The sequence below is a fragment of the Peromyscus californicus genome, unplaced genomic scaffold (assembly GCF_007827085.1).
Source record: "Peromyscus californicus insignis strain IS unplaced genomic scaffold, ASM782708v3 Scaffold_24__1_contigs__length_46423439, whole genome shotgun sequence".
Lineage (NCBI taxonomy): Eukaryota > Metazoa > Chordata > Mammalia > Rodentia > Cricetidae > Peromyscus > Peromyscus californicus.
In genome coordinates, this window is record NW_026294535.1 from 30767763 (window position 1) to 30786138 (window position 18376).

An 18376-nucleotide genomic window follows, 5' to 3' on the forward strand; every position below is an offset into this window, starting at 1 on the left:
TGTAGAAAGGAATTTTGACTTGCACTTTGTCGTGGCTTTTGGGCATGAAACTCTGGTTGTTAGACTTGCATGGTAAGCAACTTCATCTTCTAAAACATCATAACAGCCTTTATTTGTTTGTTTGTTTCTTTTTATCTTTCTTTCTTTTTAAATATTGGCTTCTTCTGCTTAGTAATATGTGCTTAAATTTAGTCTCAGGATTTGGTGGCTCATATTATTGCAGTTAAATAATATGTCATTGCTTGGATCTATTACACTTAACTGCTAATCTGAAGTACCATTTTTTGTATCCACATTTTGGCAGGTGGGATGTAGGTCAAGCTGTTATACTTTGAAGATAACCCATTATTTTATCTTGATGATTTTAATGTCTTTATTTTTATGATATAAAAATATATATCATAAAATATTTTGCAGCTTAAATATGCATGGGAATTTAATGTAGTAGAAAGTTTAAACTCTGTAATGTTAGAAGTTAGCCTGCTTTCTTTTAAATGTTGATGCTTTTAATATCTTTTTTCATACTGCAATAAGCATATATTACAAAATTATGAAGAGTTTAGACATGCATAGAAATTTAATGTACTGGAAAGAGCTCAAAGTTCTGTGTAATATTTGAAGATAACCTGTTATTTTAATTTGATTCTTCTAATTTCTTTATTTTTCAAAGTGAACTAAATATACATCATAAAAATATATAGGTTAGGCATATGGGAATTTAATGTAGTGGAAAGAGCGCAAAGTTCTGTGTAATATGAAAATGGACCAGAATTGTGCAGAAACAGAATAATTTTTTTTGTCCTTTAATTTGACCACAGACACAGCAATGTTTCTCAATTTCTTATACACATCATGTTATGGGTAATATTCACATATTGTAATCACTAGATTAAAAATTCATAATGTGACAATTATCACATTAGAAGACCCACCAGGCAGCATAAGCTTTGTTTTTATTCAACTTTCAAATTTGCAGTACTTTTCAAATATTTAACATAAAATATCTTTATGAACAGCAAAACATCCCTATACATGTGAGCCTGACACTGTATGTATCTTTTATATTTTGATTCTTAGTCAAATGTTAATGGACCATTGCACATAGACTCTATTGATGTTAGGTCCAGATGGGCTATCACTCATCCATAGATTAAAGAAAAACAAGCAAGAGATTGCATATTTCTTACATATATGGTCTATGCAACAGTAGAAACGGGTTTTCCTGTATTTAAGGCAAAACATCCTCACATCACTTGTTGGCATTGAATCTTATGTTGTGGTCTGAGCTCTTAGAGATTTTTACTGCTGTTTAGTTTGGGCATGTCTAGCATTTTCAAGTAAATGAGATAGCAACTATTACCTTTTTAATGATCAGTGAAATTAGTATTACCTATTTCTTTAGGTTTATAGAACAGTGGTAGAGGTTAGGAAGCCCTTGGAACTAAAAAATGTAAGTACAGATGGACCAGTGATTGATTGATAGGTGGACAGACAGTCTACAAATGTGATCATGAGGCCTGCCACGAGTGTCACTCTGATTTTGCTGTCTCACATATATTTTGCTGTAGTCTCAAAGAGTAAATTAAGGTCATCTTTAGCCAGTTGCTAGAATTTGAGGATTTTCAATTTCATCTTCTCATGTCATATAATAGAATTCCCTATATTCCCCAAACAAGTTCTGACTAAGATTACATTAGAGTAATTGTCTAATCAGTGGCTTTTACCGAATATGTTTTTTAAATCACAATTGCTTCATGTATTTTATAACATCTAATAAATTTCAACAACATATTTTTTGGAGTACACAAATCTCTATTAAAAGCATGCACAGTTACTGGGAGGAGGCCATGATGCTGGGCACACTGTCAGTGTTGATCTCCATGATGTTCTTGGGCTTAACACTCTCCTCCTGGCTACAGATGAAGATCTGCCCTACTCATCTGCACTCCAGCTGTACATGCTCAATCTATACTCTTAGCTGGTTGCCAGTCAGATATACAAGCATCTCAACAAGCAGCTGAGGTGTGCTGGTATATGATGCCTACCACATGGTAGATAAATTTTCTTCTACAAAGTCAGTTATATCTCCCAAGAAGTCAATGTTTCCATGCAGGGCCTGCCAGAGGACTTGAAAGTGGTAGGTCTACAACACGTCCCCAAGGTACAAGATCTGTCACGTGGGCTGTTCTTTTTGATGTCCCTGGTTGATCATACATTTGCACAGGTTCGAGAGGGCTTTCAGGAGGTTCCGGGAAGTGACTGTGTTCTGAAGGAAGGCTGTGTTGAACGGGTCCAATTTCAGGACAGCCAGGTTGACCTCCAGATCATAGGCATTCTCCTTGGCCCGTGTCTCCACATACCACAGGTAGCCAAATTCTCATGATTGTACTTTTCCATACCCTTGAACGACATACCCTTGCCCACATTAACTTTCATCTGCTCAACATCGCCATGGTCACTGTCACCTTCCACAATCCCAGCTGCACTTGAATAGCAGGGCTGGGAAAAAAGCAGCATGGATGCAATTTTTATCTGATTATACTTTTATTCACAGTTTTCAATGGGTCCACGACTTTCCATCAATCAATGCATGACTCTCTCCAGAATCTCATCTATCGTATACACATTGCCAAAACACTTTAAATATAGTTTTTGTTTATTTTTCTGCTCCTCTATCATTTCAAATTTAGATACGTTTGAAATACATCGCATCTTGATAATTATTCACTTGTAAATGAGGCTAACTTTCCAAAAGTTAGTTTTATTTGACATTTAATGAAAAAGCAGATTTTCCATGCAAACTTAAAATAAGTAGGCTAAGTATACTATAAATCAAGACTTATTTTTCTTTAATTTAGAGGCCAAATTTATTACATTATTTTCAACAATTAAAAACATGAAAGTAGTTTACAAGATTACATTAATAATAATGCATGTGGGATTTTCTTATCTGTAGGATTACATTGACAATCCAGTCTTCAGATATTCTCTAATTCATTTCTGTTAAGAATCACAAATGAGCCAGATATGGTGGCACATGTCTTTAATCCCAGCACTGAGGAGGCAGAGTCAGGCAGATTTCTGTGAGTTCGAGGCCAGCCTGGGCTACAGAGTAGATTCCAGGAAAGGTGCAATGCTACACAGAGAAACCCCGTCTTGAAAAACAAACAAACAAACAAAAAAGAATCACAAATGAATCGTTATGTCCTGCTTTCAATGGTGTTTTCCTGTATTTGTTGTAGTACAGTGAACATGTTTAATGTTTCCAACAGAAAAATAGGAGATAATTAATCATGTAATTAACATTATATCCAGATTTTGAAAATTATTTAAAAATAATTTCATACACATGTGCACACACAAACACACACACACACACACACACACACACACATATATATATATATATATATATATATATATATATATACCATTGTTTAGTAATATAGTTCTTGCTTACTCACTGAGTATGGGGGAGGTTGAGGCAAGAGGAAGGAGCATTTGAGGCTATGATAGGCTATGAAATAAGAACATATCTTAAAGAGGAAACAAAATAGTAAATCGTGTATTATTTGTTGCTGTTATTAAGATTTATTCATAATTATATTATCATAATATATAATGATTAATATTTATTAAACATTTATATAAGTAAATATTATTAACATTTACTTAAAATTATGTTATTTACTTCCTACATCTAAAACAAAGTATTAACTTTCAAAAAGTTATAACTTATAATGATGTTTCTTTTCTCTTCTGGTTCTCTGTTCAGAAGTAAAAAGTTTATTTATCCTTAATAATCAAGTCTAATTGTTTACTCTAAATGAAATGTAATATTCTGGTATTTCATTGATTTCCCATTAGGCCCTTTACATACGTTTTATAGTACATATTTTGATAATGTCTTATAAGTTTGTACTTTTTATCCATAACATGCTAATCATTATCAAAAAGTGTTCTATGGGGAAGAGTAAAATCTGATTAATTTATTAAATGACAAGCAATACTTCCATTTCTCTGCCTTGTTAGTATTCTTTTCTTCAGAAAAATGCAAAACTTTTTGTGAGTCTAAATTCAACAAAAAACTTTGAAGCTATTTTTATTTAATTATATGAAGAAGATATCAAATATTTAGCCATTTTCACATGTGTATCTGAAGCAGTCTCTGATCAGTATTCTATCTAATGAAAGGATCTTTTCCTCTCTCATAGATTGATCAACAATTATTAAGATAGGGTGATAAGGAGAAAATTAATTGGAAAATATACTGCATAGTATTACTAATGTAGTTTTCTTGAAAACTTATATAATAATAGAACAAATTTAATTATTATCAGAGCAGAGTGGTGCTATGGGATGTTCTGTATGTCAAATGTGTTGCTGATTGGTCAATAAATAAAACACTGATTGACCATTGGCTAGGCAGGAAGTATAGGCGGGACAAGGAGGAGAATAAAGCTGGGAAGTGGAAGGCTGAGTCAGAGAGACACTGCCAGCTGCCGTGATGAGAAACAGCATGTAAAGATGCCGGTAAGCCACGAGCCATGTGGCAAGGTATAGATTAATGAAAATGGATTAATTTAAGCTGTAAGAACAGTTAGCAAGAAGCCTGCCACGGTCATACAGTTTGTAACCAATATAAGTCTCTGTGTTTACTTGGTCGGGTTTGAGCGGCTGTGGGACTGGCAGGTGAGAGAGATTTGTCCTGACTGTGGGCCAGGCAGGAAAACTCAAGCTACAGAGTGGTTCATTCTTACAGTCCAAGTACTCAAGAGACTAAAGAAGAAGACACATTTCTATGTGTCGAGGTTATTTTATTATTATTTAGACCTTGTCTCAAAAATTAATTAATTAGATTATTTAAATAATTGTTTTATAAGATATTATTTTCTTGAAAAGAAGATTCATTCTTATTTAACAGTTGCAGCTTCTTTCTTATCAAAGGTTAGGTCACATATGTATAAAGTCTGACATTTCTTTTCATGTTGAAATTTCTGAAGATGTGCTTGCTAGATTCCAATGAGTGATGCATTATTGAGATGTAACTGAAGCTCTCCAAGGACAAGTAAAAATGAAATGCTACAGATTGTAGTTGTAAAGGATACATCTTTAATTATTTATTAATATGATGAAACTCAGCATTTTCATCTTAAAATCAGACTGACTGAACACACATAACTTCCCAGAAGGCTTCAGTTCAATTACCTGAAATGGTTTGTCAATGTAAATGTAATAAAATGGTGTTGATTAGATTGTAAGGTTTTCTAATTACAGGGTGCTACCAAATGTGAATTAACACTTGTAGTCATCTTGTGCTTTTGGTTTAAAAAAGAAATTTTCAGTTGGTGATGGAGCTCCATGATAAAGGATCTATTCAGACAGACTCAAGCTAGATTCTAAGAGTTGAAAAACACAGTGTTTGGATTTTACTTACCCAACTTTTATAATATAGCTTTGTAAACATAAGCATGAAAGATTATAATTTTTCCTAGTTTCAACTATATTATCTATGGTGATATTTTATTTGTATTAAAATGTTATTTGTATGTTAATAAATAAAGTTGCCCGGGGGTCAGAGCTATTAGCAAGCCATAGGAAAGCAGGGCAGTGGTAGCGTACGCTTGTAATTCCAGCACTTGGTAGGCAGAGCTGGGTAAGTCTCTGTGTGTTCAGGGATACAGCCATTATTGGATAAACATGCCTTTAATCTTAATACCAATCATGGAAAACCTGGAGGCCTATACAGACAGGCTGTGAGGAGGCGGTCATGTGGTTGGGTTTACAACCAATGAGAAGGCAGGACAGGAACTCTATATAAAGACTTTAACACAGGGGTAGCTCTGGTTCGGAGAGGTAGGACCACCGCAGGAGGAAGGGTAAGGTTTTAGCTCTTAGCTCTGACCTCTTGGCTTTCTTCTTTGCATTGGTTCTGTGTTTCTTATTTAATAAGAAGGTTGGATACATCTACAATTATCCATAGAATAAAATATATTAAATATATTAATTCACTAATTTAACATTTATTATTGGAAAATACAGCTTTTCCAAATACATACATATATTAATTTACATGTTCACTTACATAATGTAATATAATTAAATAAGCTAAATATTTTATAATATTGACTTGGCCATTTCTGGCACTTATTTCCACTAAAATATAACATCCTGATTATTAATGTTAATTTTTTTTATCTTGTAACTTTGCTGAATTCTTTCATCAGCTCCAAGAGTTCATTTATTAGTTTTATCCTTTATTAGTTCTATCTATATATCCATCTATCTATCTTCATGTCATTCTGAAACAGTGACAATCTGACTTTTACCTTTCCAATATGAAGTCCATCTACTCCTTTCTCTGGTCTGATGGCTCTGTCCAGGACCATTAATAGGGAACTAAAAAGAAATAAGAAAATGGTCATCTTTGTTTTTTAACAGATAATCATTTCTATTACTTCTCTATTCCTATGGTACCTTATAGAAAAAGACACCTTATAAAAGAAAGAATTTACTTAGCAGCATACAATTTCAATGGTTTAAAGACTACAACCATTATGGCAGGAAGCATGGCAGCTGACAGGCAGGCATGGCCCTGAAGCACTAGCTGAGAGTTTACATCTTAATCCACAACTACTAGGCAGTGAGCGTTAACCAGGAATCACATGAGATTCTGAAACTTCAGTGCCCACTCAGAGTGGCATAATAACTCCAACAAGGCCACACTTCTTAATCCTTTCTAAACAGTTCCACCAACTGGGAATCAAACATTCAAATATGGGGCCTTTCTCATTCAAGTTACCACAATCATAATGAGAATACTTATTAATTTCCCTCTTTCAATAAGAAATTTAAAGTTTTATTTTAACCATAGCCTTTGTAGTGTTGAAGGACTTTGTTTCTATAATACATCTTTTCACAATTGTTATCAATAAAGGATGTGGATTTTATTGAATACCTTTTCTGAAATTATGGAGATAATTAGGTCTTTGTCTTTCAATGTATTGATATTATTTATAAAATTTATGGATTGGTCTTTGGGACTGATACCACTTGGTCATGGTACATAATGCTTATAGTGTACTGTAAGATTTGGTTTGCTAATACATTATTGACAAATTTTTCTATTTGTATTCATCAGGGATATTATACTACAGATTTCTTATTGTTTGTCCTGGTAGCTTTTGTCACCTTGACACAGGTACAATCATGTGGGAAGAAGAACATACATTCAGAAAATACTCCCGGGGCTGGAGAGATGGCTCAGAGGTTAAGAGCACTGGCTGTTCTTCCAGAGGTCCTGAGTTCAATTCCCAGCAACCACATGGTGGCTCACAACCATCTGTAATGAGATCTGGCTCCCTAATCTGGCCTGAAGGGATATATGCAAGCAGCACACTATATGCATAATAAATAAATAGATAGATAGATAGATAGATAGATAGATAGATAGATAGATAGATAGATAAAAGAAAATACTCCCATCAGATTCACTTAATTGATAATTGATGTGGGAAGGAAGACCCAGCCCACCAGGAATGATGGTACCCATAGTAAAAGACATTGAGTGGTGTGGGAGGGCAGATTGAGCAAACCATTGAGAGCAAGGTAGTTAGTAGGATTCATCCATGGCATCTGCTCAATTCATTCCTTGAATTCTTTCCTTGATTACCCTCCATAATGGTTTGTAACCTGTGAGATGTAATAAATTCTTTCTTCCCTCAAAACTTTTGGTTATGGTCTTTAAGATGGCAATAAAAACCAAACTAAGACATTATTATGCTCTTTTTGCAGTGTTGATATTACAAAACCCTGGCCTCACAGAACGTTCAAAAGAATTCCTCCCTTTTATATATATACAATAATTATAAACAAAATAATATCAGTTACTTTTTAAAATGTTTGGTAGAATGGAGTACTGAAGCCATCTAGTATTGCCATTTTTAATGAATATCCAAGTTATGCTGGATTCTGTCATGTTACTCATTATTACCTTTGAAGTGTTATACTCTTTCATTATCTGAAAAGGTAGCCAATATTTGTTCACATTTTTCTAGATTAAATACCAATGGCACTTCTCGCAGAACTATAAAAGAATTCTAGAATTTGTGTAATAAAAAGAACACAAAGAAATAACCAACCAAATTAATTATTGCCACAAAAGACAGAAGGAAATATTGTCCAAGCAGATGTAAATATGCACTGAAAAATTTACTTATTTATTTATATTATTTATTTTACATATAGTCAGTAAATATGTCAGTCAGGCTCTCAAGCACCTACATCCATGTTGCTTCAACTACAGCCAACATTATTTCAGTAAATGTACTAAGATCACACATTGAAGGTGGGCCCTCTTGTGAGCCCTATTTTTCCCTTTCTTTTCTTTCCTTTTCAAAGGTGGATCTCATATTGTCTCTGAATGTACTGCACCTCATTATGTAAATCAATTAGGATAGTGGCAATACTCATGTCACTTTCGCACGTGTGAGGAGCTGAAACCAGCATATGCCATCTCCCTTAGCTAATATTGAAAATTTATAGTGAAAAAAAAAACATAGTGCTGGTCTAAAATTAGGAATATAAACCTAGAAGTAGTCCAACACTTTTACAGCCAATATCTTTTCAATATAAGTGCTGAGATCGCACACTGAATAATGACAACATTTTCAATAAATGGTATAGAAAACATTATATACCAATATGCAGAGGAAGAGACCTTGATTCCTACCTCTCACAAAACTTGAAATCAACTAGAATAAATCATAAAATTGTTTTGGGTCATTGGAATGGACAGGCAATCTTTGGTAAACTTTACAAAAAATAAAGAGCAACCAACAATCAAAAACGAAAAGCCATGTGAAACAAAAGCCAAAACAGAAAAACGGTACTGAGTAAGCAAATTGTTTCTTCATTAAAAAGGCAACAGTCTCAAAAAAGCCAGCTCATGCCCCAAGGACAGGTCCTGGTCCCACTGCCTGGGGGCCACCCAAATAGTTCAAGCTAATCAACTGTCTCACTTATCCAGAGGGCCTGACCCAGTTCCATGGGGGCTTCTCAACTATTGGTTCATAGTTCATGTGTTTCCACTAGTTTGGCTATTTATCCCTGTGCTTTTTCCAATCATGGTCTCAACATCTCTTGCTCATACAATCCCTCCTCTCTCTCACCCACTGGACTCCTGGAGCTCCACCTGCTCACCCTGGGTGAAGGGAGGAGGGGACTGGACCTGCCTTGACTGAATCTACCAGGCTGAGCTGAATCCCCAGGGGAGTCCTTGCCCTGGAGGAGGTGGGAATGGGGGGTGGATTGGGAGGAGGGCGGAAGGGGGGAGGCGGGAGGCGGGAGGAGAGACGACAGGGGAATCCGTGACTGATATGTAAAATTAAATTAATTATAAAATTAAAAAATGGTAACAGTCAACACAGTAAAGAAAAAAACATACAGAACCAGAAAATATCTGAAAACCTCAGCTCAGACAAAGGCCTGATATCCAGAACATAAAAGGAACTCAAACAACCCAAGAGAAAAATAATGTATTTAAAAAATGAGCAATGAATATAAACAGGGAACTCTCAATAAATGCAAAAGGCTAATGTGAAAAATTCACTATCACTAATGATAGCAATAATGTTACTCAAACTGCAAGAGATTCCATTGAGAATTTTTACTGTAAAAAGGACAAGAGAAGTGTTGGAGAGATGGCTTAATGATTAAGAACACTGGCTACTCTTCCAGAGGACCAGGTTTGGCTCTTAGCCTGTACAAGATGACGCAACAATCATCTGTAACTTCCATTCCATGGGATGTGATGGTTTCCTTTGACCTCTCTGGGTGTTCATGTAATGCACACACATATATGCAGACAAAACAGTTACTCATAAAACAGTTCAATCTAAAAAAGCCCATAAAATGTTAGAATAATTCACACTGTTGTGGGTATGTAAAATATTGTCACTATTATGGAAAACAATATGTATTTTCTTTCAAAATTAGAAATTAAATTGATATATGATTGAGTGATCTGGATATTGGGTATATAGTTAAAGGAAACCAAGCTATTATATTGAAAAATATCAGCACACTGAGTTTTATTGCCAGCAGTAGTCATGACAGCAAGGTACCAGCAATGACCCAGTGTCTACCAATAGGCAAAAAGATAAAAGTGGTGTGATGCTTATATATTGAAATCATATTCGGTCACTAAATGTCTAGAATCTTGACATTTGTAACATCATGAGTGGAACTTGAGATTATTGTAACATGAACTATGCAGACACAGAAATATTACTGTATGATATTCACGTGTGAAATCGAAAGTTTGATAACTCTAGCTCTTGAGTGTGCAATAGTAGGAGGCAGAGGCTGAGGAAACTAGGAGGGAGAGGGATTGTGATAGGTTGATCTAAAGCACTATGCAGGAGTAAGAAAAAAAGACATAGTTTAATGCTCTAGTGCACATTGAAATGTCTACTTAATGATACTCTATGTCTTATTTCCAACAGAAAAGAAAAAAAAAACTAGAGGAAGAATTTTGGTTATTCTGACAACAAATAAATGTTTATCATAATAGATGTCCTTACTCTGATCTAAATATTATATAATATATAAACCAAAGAAAACATTATTATATACTATTCTTTAAGTGTGTACAGTTTTCTTATGTGTCAATTACAAAATTTAGTGACTGCTGTTTTGTACTTATGTATAATCAATACAAAATTGCATCTCAATTAGAATTTATAATTAGTAAATTCCATCCTCATTTATGACCTTCCTAACAGTTCTGCATGGCCTTAATATAGAGGAAACTTATCTTTATAAAACTATGCATTTATTAGAATTTTCACAGACATCTAGAAAATAGAATAAGGTTACCTACACTTTGACAGTCTATACCTTATTATCTCATAAGTGACCTTTCTGTGAACAAAAAGTAATGCTTGAATGTTATACTAATCTCTTGGCTTTCAAATGTGTATAGTTGCAGCCCGGAACTAAAACTTACTCCTTCCTATTGCAAGCAAAAGATGGCCTTTCTTTAAGAGACTTAAGGATCTGTCAGGTTTTTTTGTGCTGCATCCAACCTCTCTATCCACCCATATCTTTCACATCCTTCTTCAAGGTCTAGCCTGTTGAGTCTCCCTTGCACTCCACACACCCTGTCCAACTTGCTATATCTAGCTGAGGTCCACCATCCAGTGCTACAGTCCTAATGTGACTGCCCTTGCCTGAGCTGCTACCAATCTCCAGGACCTTCTCTACCAGCACACACGTCCCTCTGATACTAAATCCAATCTTCCCATGCCGCTGGATCTACTCCACATGCTGAACTCAGATCATGGGGCACACCTTGTAAACTGCCCAGTACCATCCGTCTACCAAACTTAAGTACACACAAGCCATTTTCAACTTCTAGTCCCCACCTGATCACTCATTCTCTCTTCTTGCTCAACATGCTTTTTATATATAAGTCTTAGGGAACTAGCAAAAGAATTCCATGTGTCCAAGTGTCATCACAAATACATAAACAATCTAGAAGATCAAGTCAATATCTTCTCTCCAAAACATACTAGACCTATAGAAATGTTTGCCAATGAGAATCACCTAGATGAAGTCCAGGAAATAGAATTTAAAGAATCATAAGTTTTAATCAAGTGACTCAAGGAGTTTTAAGAAGACACAAAGAAGTAGCTCTCAATGAAATTAAGGAGAAATAACCTAAGGAGAATAGACACCCAAGTGATGCCCAAGAAAGCACACAATAAGACTATTGGAAATGATCAAGACAATACAGGACTTGAGAATGGAATTCAATAATGAAATAGAAACATTAAAGAGAACTCAACTAAAGTGAAGAAGGAATTGAAAGGAAAGCCCTATAACTCATCTAGAAAGTGCAAAGGTAAACCTTACAAGTACAATGAACCAAACAGAAGACAGAGGATCAGGACTCAAAGATAAAGTAGAGAATCTAAACCAAATAAATAAGGGATGTAAAAATTAAAAGAAACACAGGAAATGAACATTGAGGGAATGTGGGGCATCATGAAATAAAAACAAACCTTCAAATTATAGGCACAGATGAGGGTGAAGAATCCCAAGGCAATTTTATAGACCAGATCTTCAACAAGATCATAGAAGAAAACTTCTCCAAACTAAGGAAAGACATACACAAACAGCTACAAATGTCAGACAGAATACCAAATAGACACCATAAAAAAGCCTACATCTTACCATAGTTAGTACTGATTTTACATAAAAAGGGAGTATATTGAAATTTACAGATCAAAAACACCCAAGCCACATATAAGGGAAAACTCACTAGAAGAACAGTTGATTTCATAATGTGAATTTTGAAAGCTGGAACTGTAGTGGGTAGCCATTCCAGCTTTGATCTGGAAGTTCCAACCCCCATTGAGACTTCGGCAACTGTTACGCCTACAAGGCGGGGCCAAGGGAGGCGCCTGGGGACCCGAGATCTGGATTGGCGGGCTCGCGCTCTCTCTCTGTTCCGGGAACCTGGACAGTGGAGGTGGGCCAAGCAGAGCTCCAGAGAACACCGCTGGACTGCGATACATTTTCCCCAGACCCCGCGACCTACCTATCCCTTAATTTGTAAGTTATGCCATTAAATAAATCTCCTTTTACCTACGTGGAGTGGCCTTAATAATTTCACCAATAGGAACTACACTCCAAATCCTAAAAGACTATGTCAACTAACCTGTACTAATACACCCAGCAAAATTATCAGTCACATTTGAAGGAGAAAGAACAATTTTCCATGATATAAACAGCTTTAAAATGATAACCAGCAAACCAATTATAAATAAAATAGTGAGTTGATATTTCAGTTTGTAAAAAGGAAGAAGTATAGCAAAAGAACACAGAAAAAATATAAATCCATAATTATTAAAACACACAGTACCACAGAGATCAAAATGACAATATCAAAAACACAAGGACCACAACACATCTATTTCAGTATTAACTTTTAATATCAGTAGCTTCAGTTCTCCAATCAATAGACACTGGCTGATGAAATAGATCAAGAATTAAAATCCATGTCTCTGTTGACTACAAGAAACACATCTTAGTTAATAAGATAAGTATTAATTTGTGTGAAAGAACTGATAAAAGTACTCCAACCAAATGGGACCAGGAAGTCAGCAGGCATCACTGTCCTGATATTTGACAAAATAGACTTCAAACTGAAATGAGAATAGTTAACCAAGAAGACATTACTACCCTAAGCCTATGTGCACCAAACTCTGAGACACACAATTTCATAAAACAAAACAAAACAATAAAACCTACTTCTAAATTTGGAGAAACAGTATAACATCATTTCATTAAAAGAATGTGATATCTATATCCCATTTAATCCAATGGATACTTCATCTGGACAAAAAATAAACAGAGGAACATCAGAATTAATTGGCATCACACATCAAATGGATTCAACAGATGTCTACAAAATTCCACCCAACACCAAAAAACACACTCTACTTAACATTGTATAGAAGCTTTTATAAAGAAAAAAATAGACCATATCCTGGGAAATAAAAACAAAAGTTTACAATCTTAAAATATGAAGTAACTACTTCTATCCTATCTTACAACAATACAGTAAAACTTACAATTTGCCTCAAAACATTTCTAGTAAAAATATAAACTTACTAGAATTTTTAATCTACCACCGATTTCATCTCCAGAAATTACCTTCATCTTTCTGAAGTGCTTCTGCATTCCCTAAGTTTTTATATACATCTTACACTATTGCGACATTGGCACATCTTATCTGAGTGACGCTTTGCCTCACCTGTGTATTGCTATGTTCCCACAAAAGTTCTAATGATAATGGACCAGGAGCCAGCCTATGGGAACGTTGGATGTTAGAGGAAACCCTAAGAGGCTGGCCTCAGTGAAGTGAAATTAAGCCACTCTTTCAGGGGATTTGGAAATTTCAGTCACTTCCTCTTCTTTTTTTCTTCCTGACCACCATGGATTGAGCAGTCTTATTTTTTTTTTTCATGAGCACCATACCTCAGCGTTCTGTTTTTCCAGAAGTCTAAAAATAATGAACCCAATGAACTATGTGTGGAATATCTGAAACCAAAAACCAAAATAAAATTGTCCACAATTTAACTTTGTTCTCTTTAGTAATTTTCTCACAGCAGTGGCAGTCTGGGTAGTGTATTTATCTTTAGAGGTTAATAAAAGCATAGGCACCAAACACAAAAATTTGTGCTGGTAATTAAATTTTGAAAATCTCAAAATTTTGTTTAATCTCAGTAAAATCTTCTAATTGGCTTTAGAATCTGAACATAGAAATTAAAATCTCAGAGTCTGAGCATTCCTGAAAGAGCCTGATAATATCATTCATATATAGTCATGAGCTGGTATGTCCCATCAGTGTTCTAAATTGAATAAACAACGAGCAAGAATATGTGGTGTTTTATTGATACATTGATGACCTAATGGCTCAGACTTCTTTCTAGCTAGACCTTACATCTTAAATTAACCCATTTCTATAAATCTATACCTTGCCACGTGGTTTGTGACTTACCAGTATTTTTACATCCTGCTTACTCTGTGTCTGGCTGGTGACTCCTGACTCAGCCTTCCTATTCCCAGAATTCTCCTCTCTGCTTATCCCGCTTATACTATACTTCCTGCCTGGCTACTGGCCAATCAATCAATCAGAACAACACATTCACAGCATACAGAAAGACATCCCCAGCACTTCCCCTTTTCTTTTTTCAAATAGGAAGATTTTAACTTTAACATAGCAAAATTACATATAACAAAACAATTATCAAGCAAGAATTATAGTTATAATATCTAGTCTATTTGTATTTGGCAAAATTAAAGAAGATGTCCTATCTATCCTATATTTGTGAGTCTAAGGTTTCATATCTAACTTATCTTTTATCATAACTAAGGAAATTATAACTATCTAGTCTTCAACTGCATCAAAGACCTCAGAAGGATATAATATTACCTGAAAAATGGGGGAAGGACACAAGCAACTTTCGGGAGTCTTGCGAGAGTAGACAGAGACAGCTGGCAGCCTGGACAGTCATCCAAAGTTCCTCTGTAAAGTTGGGGCATCTGTCTTCATCCCACAGACCTAGAGTCTCTCAGTCACTTCTCTTTGTGTCCTGTAGAATATCTGGCAGTTTCCTCTGCAAAGCAGGAACCTGAAGGACCATTTTGCCAAGCAAAGTTCAGTGGTCACTTTCCTATGGGTCCTGAATGTCCAGTCGATCAAGCAGTCCAGGCAAGAACAGTTTCTTGCCCAAATGGCTATTTTTGCCAAGAGTGTCTTCGATGCCCATCTTCCTTTCTGAAGTAAATCAGTGCTGCCAGGAGCTGACATATCTCACTGTCCAGGAAGTAAATTTTTAAAATATTTTAAATGCCATATTCTGTAGGGCTTTGAAGTGTTTGAAGATTACCTAACTAATTGAATTATATCTATGTATACCTAGAAAACTTAACATGACTATAAGGTTGACTATCATAGAAGACTAATTATTAATCTGTAAACATAATATCTCAAATGAGAGTATATATATATATATGTGTATATATACATATATGTATACAGTATAACAAAATTAAGTTTAAACTTCTATCAATAAACTAAAATCCATAGCAATGTAAAACAATTCTAAACAAGTTGTTGCTCTTTAAAAGTAGGTTCATTAATCTATCCTTTTATCCTATTATATCTATATACTATATATCTATATCATATCCCCCTTTCTTCTTTTAGAAATATATTGACTATGACCAATCACAATTTTTTTTTTCACACAAAATAACCTTTTTATTGTCAAATACACTGAATTCAGGGATTATTTAATTACACTTTGTGATATAGTTTACATTGATTATTGCATAGCTTAGTGCATGCACGCATGTTTTTTTTTTCTTTTTTTTTAATTTATTTTAATTTATTTTGCAATACAATTCAGTTCTACATATCGGTCACGGATTCCCTTGTTCTCCCCCCTCCCGTCCCCCTCACCTTCCCCCCAACGCCCCCCCCCCCATTCCCATCTCCTCCAGGGCAAAGCCTTCCCCACAGACTGAGGTCAACCTGGTAGACTCAGTCCAGGTAGGTCTAGTCCCCTCCTCCCAGGCCAAGCCAAACAATCCTGCATAGGCCCCAGGTTTCAAACAGCCAACTCATGCAATGAGCACAAGATCTGGTCCCACTGCCTGGATGCCTCCCAAACAGATCAAGCCAATCAACTGTCTCACCCATTCGGAGGGCCTGATCCAGTGTGGACCCCTCAGCCATTGGTTCATAGTTCATGTGTTTCCATTCATTTGGCTATTTGTCCCTGTGCTTTATCCAACCTTGGTCTCAACAATTCTCGCTCATATAAACCCTCCTCATTCTCGTTGATTGGACTCCCAGAGATCCACCCAGGGCCTAGCAACCTAAACAAAGACAAACATCCATAATCTATTTTTTGGGGATGTGGGCTTAGTTTTCTAGGTTACTTCATGCTGATAAAGGACACTGTATTCTTATGGAGATCCTGAGAAAATTAAGAATTATGGTCAAGTCCTCCCACAGGCCTAGAGTCTCTCAGTCATTCAACAATAGTAGTATCCTTTGCTTTCACTCATTAAATATATGACTTAAGATTCTGTTTGTTATAATCTAAAAATATACTCAGATTTCTGAAATTCTCTGGCATATGTTCTTATTTGTTATTTTATTTTTTGAAAACACAGGTTTGGAGAAAGTGGATTATAAAACAACTCAGTCTTTAATCTGCATCAATTCCTACCCTGTGCATCTGTACACTGCTTCATGAGGCTTTGGTTTTGTAGCATGATCTTCTCTTTATGCATGGTATTCATCCTCACTTCTGATGCCCTTCCACTCAAGTCTACATATCTTTATTGCTATTGTCTACTATAATGCATATGACCCCTAGCTTGTCATCTTATTGACCCTAGATTGTCTTTAATGGTCACTGAAACATACATTCTAGGGAAGCTTTCCAATTTTATCCTTTACATTGGCAGAGGGTTCTACATGTTCTCAATCCTACACTAAACACCAAAGTGCATTGCCTTAATACTTGGATTACTTGCCCATTTAAGGTAACTACTCTCTCACTTATAATATCCCACTGACACCAGCATTGACTGAATTGAGTACCTGAACAGATACTTTGGGGTACTTGGCATGAAAAAATAGTTTTGAAGGATAAAGATAAAAGATAGGCAAATCCATTTCTCATCACTGTCCTCAAAATGATTAAAATGCCCAACTCAGGATGTTAAAATCTTCAAAGACTGTAGTAGAATATTTTAAGGTGTGTTACTTTTGCTCATGTTGCATTTGTTTACCTCTGTGAAGCTGTGTTACTGTGCCTGTGTAAAACACAGGATGGTCTAATAAAGAACTGGCCAATAGCAAGGCAGGAGAAAGGATAGGTGGGGCTGGCAGGCAGAGATTATATACAGAAGGAGAAAACTGGGAGGAGAGATCTAAGAGCTAGGAGCCAGAGAAGGAGGAGGACTCCAGGGGCCAGCCACCCTACACAGCAAGCCACAGACTCAGAATAAGACTTACAGAAGTTAGAGAAAAGGAAAGTCCAGAGGCAAAAGATAGCTGGAATAAGATAAGGAAAGCTGGCTAGAAACTAAGCCAAGCTAAGGCTGGGCATTCATAGGTAAGAATAAGCCTCTGTGTGTTATTTATTTGGGAGCTGGGTTGCAGGTCTCCCCAAAAAAGACCAACCAACAACATAAGAAGACTTGATTTTTTTTTTTCCGGGAATTCTGAGTAGTGCCCAGTCAGAATATGCCCTGTATATTTTCTGTGCTTTGTCAGAGAAGTCTAGTTCTTTTATCCAGGTTTCTATTTTCCACTTTAAATATTTTTATTATGTATATGTGTATCTTTATGTGTTCACAAAACTGTAGTGCTGATGGGGGCCGAAAGAGGGTGCCAGATCTCTTGGACTTAAAAGAGGTTAGGATCTGTCAAGCATGGATGCTGGGCATTGAATTCTGGTCCTCTACAACAGCAGTGTGCCCTTTTCACCTCCAAGTAATCTCCCCAGTCCCTTCCAGCAAAGACACACCGCTGATTTATTTAGACTTAACAATTCTTATCCTGGATCACTAAGCTGCACAGAAAGAAGGGCTGGCAACTGCTGTCATTAAACAGCTGTTCAAGAACGTCGGCTCATATGTTGAATTCCAGAAGACCGATTTTACTCAGGAGTTTAACAAAAGACACAATTTGAATGAGTCATAAATCTTCCTCATATAGCAGCCTGAATAATGAATGATGCTGCACTTTGTGAATCATCACCTACCCCAGTCTCATGGGGGCTGG

General features: G+C 35.8%; 1 pseudogene; it reads right to left on the reverse strand.

Moving 5' to 3' along the window:
- Positions 1-1831: 1831 nt before the first annotated feature.
- Positions 1832-6389, reverse strand: LOC128119550 (eukaryotic translation initiation factor 3 subunit K-like; annotated as a pseudogene).
- Positions 6390-18376: the final 11987 nt, after the last annotated feature.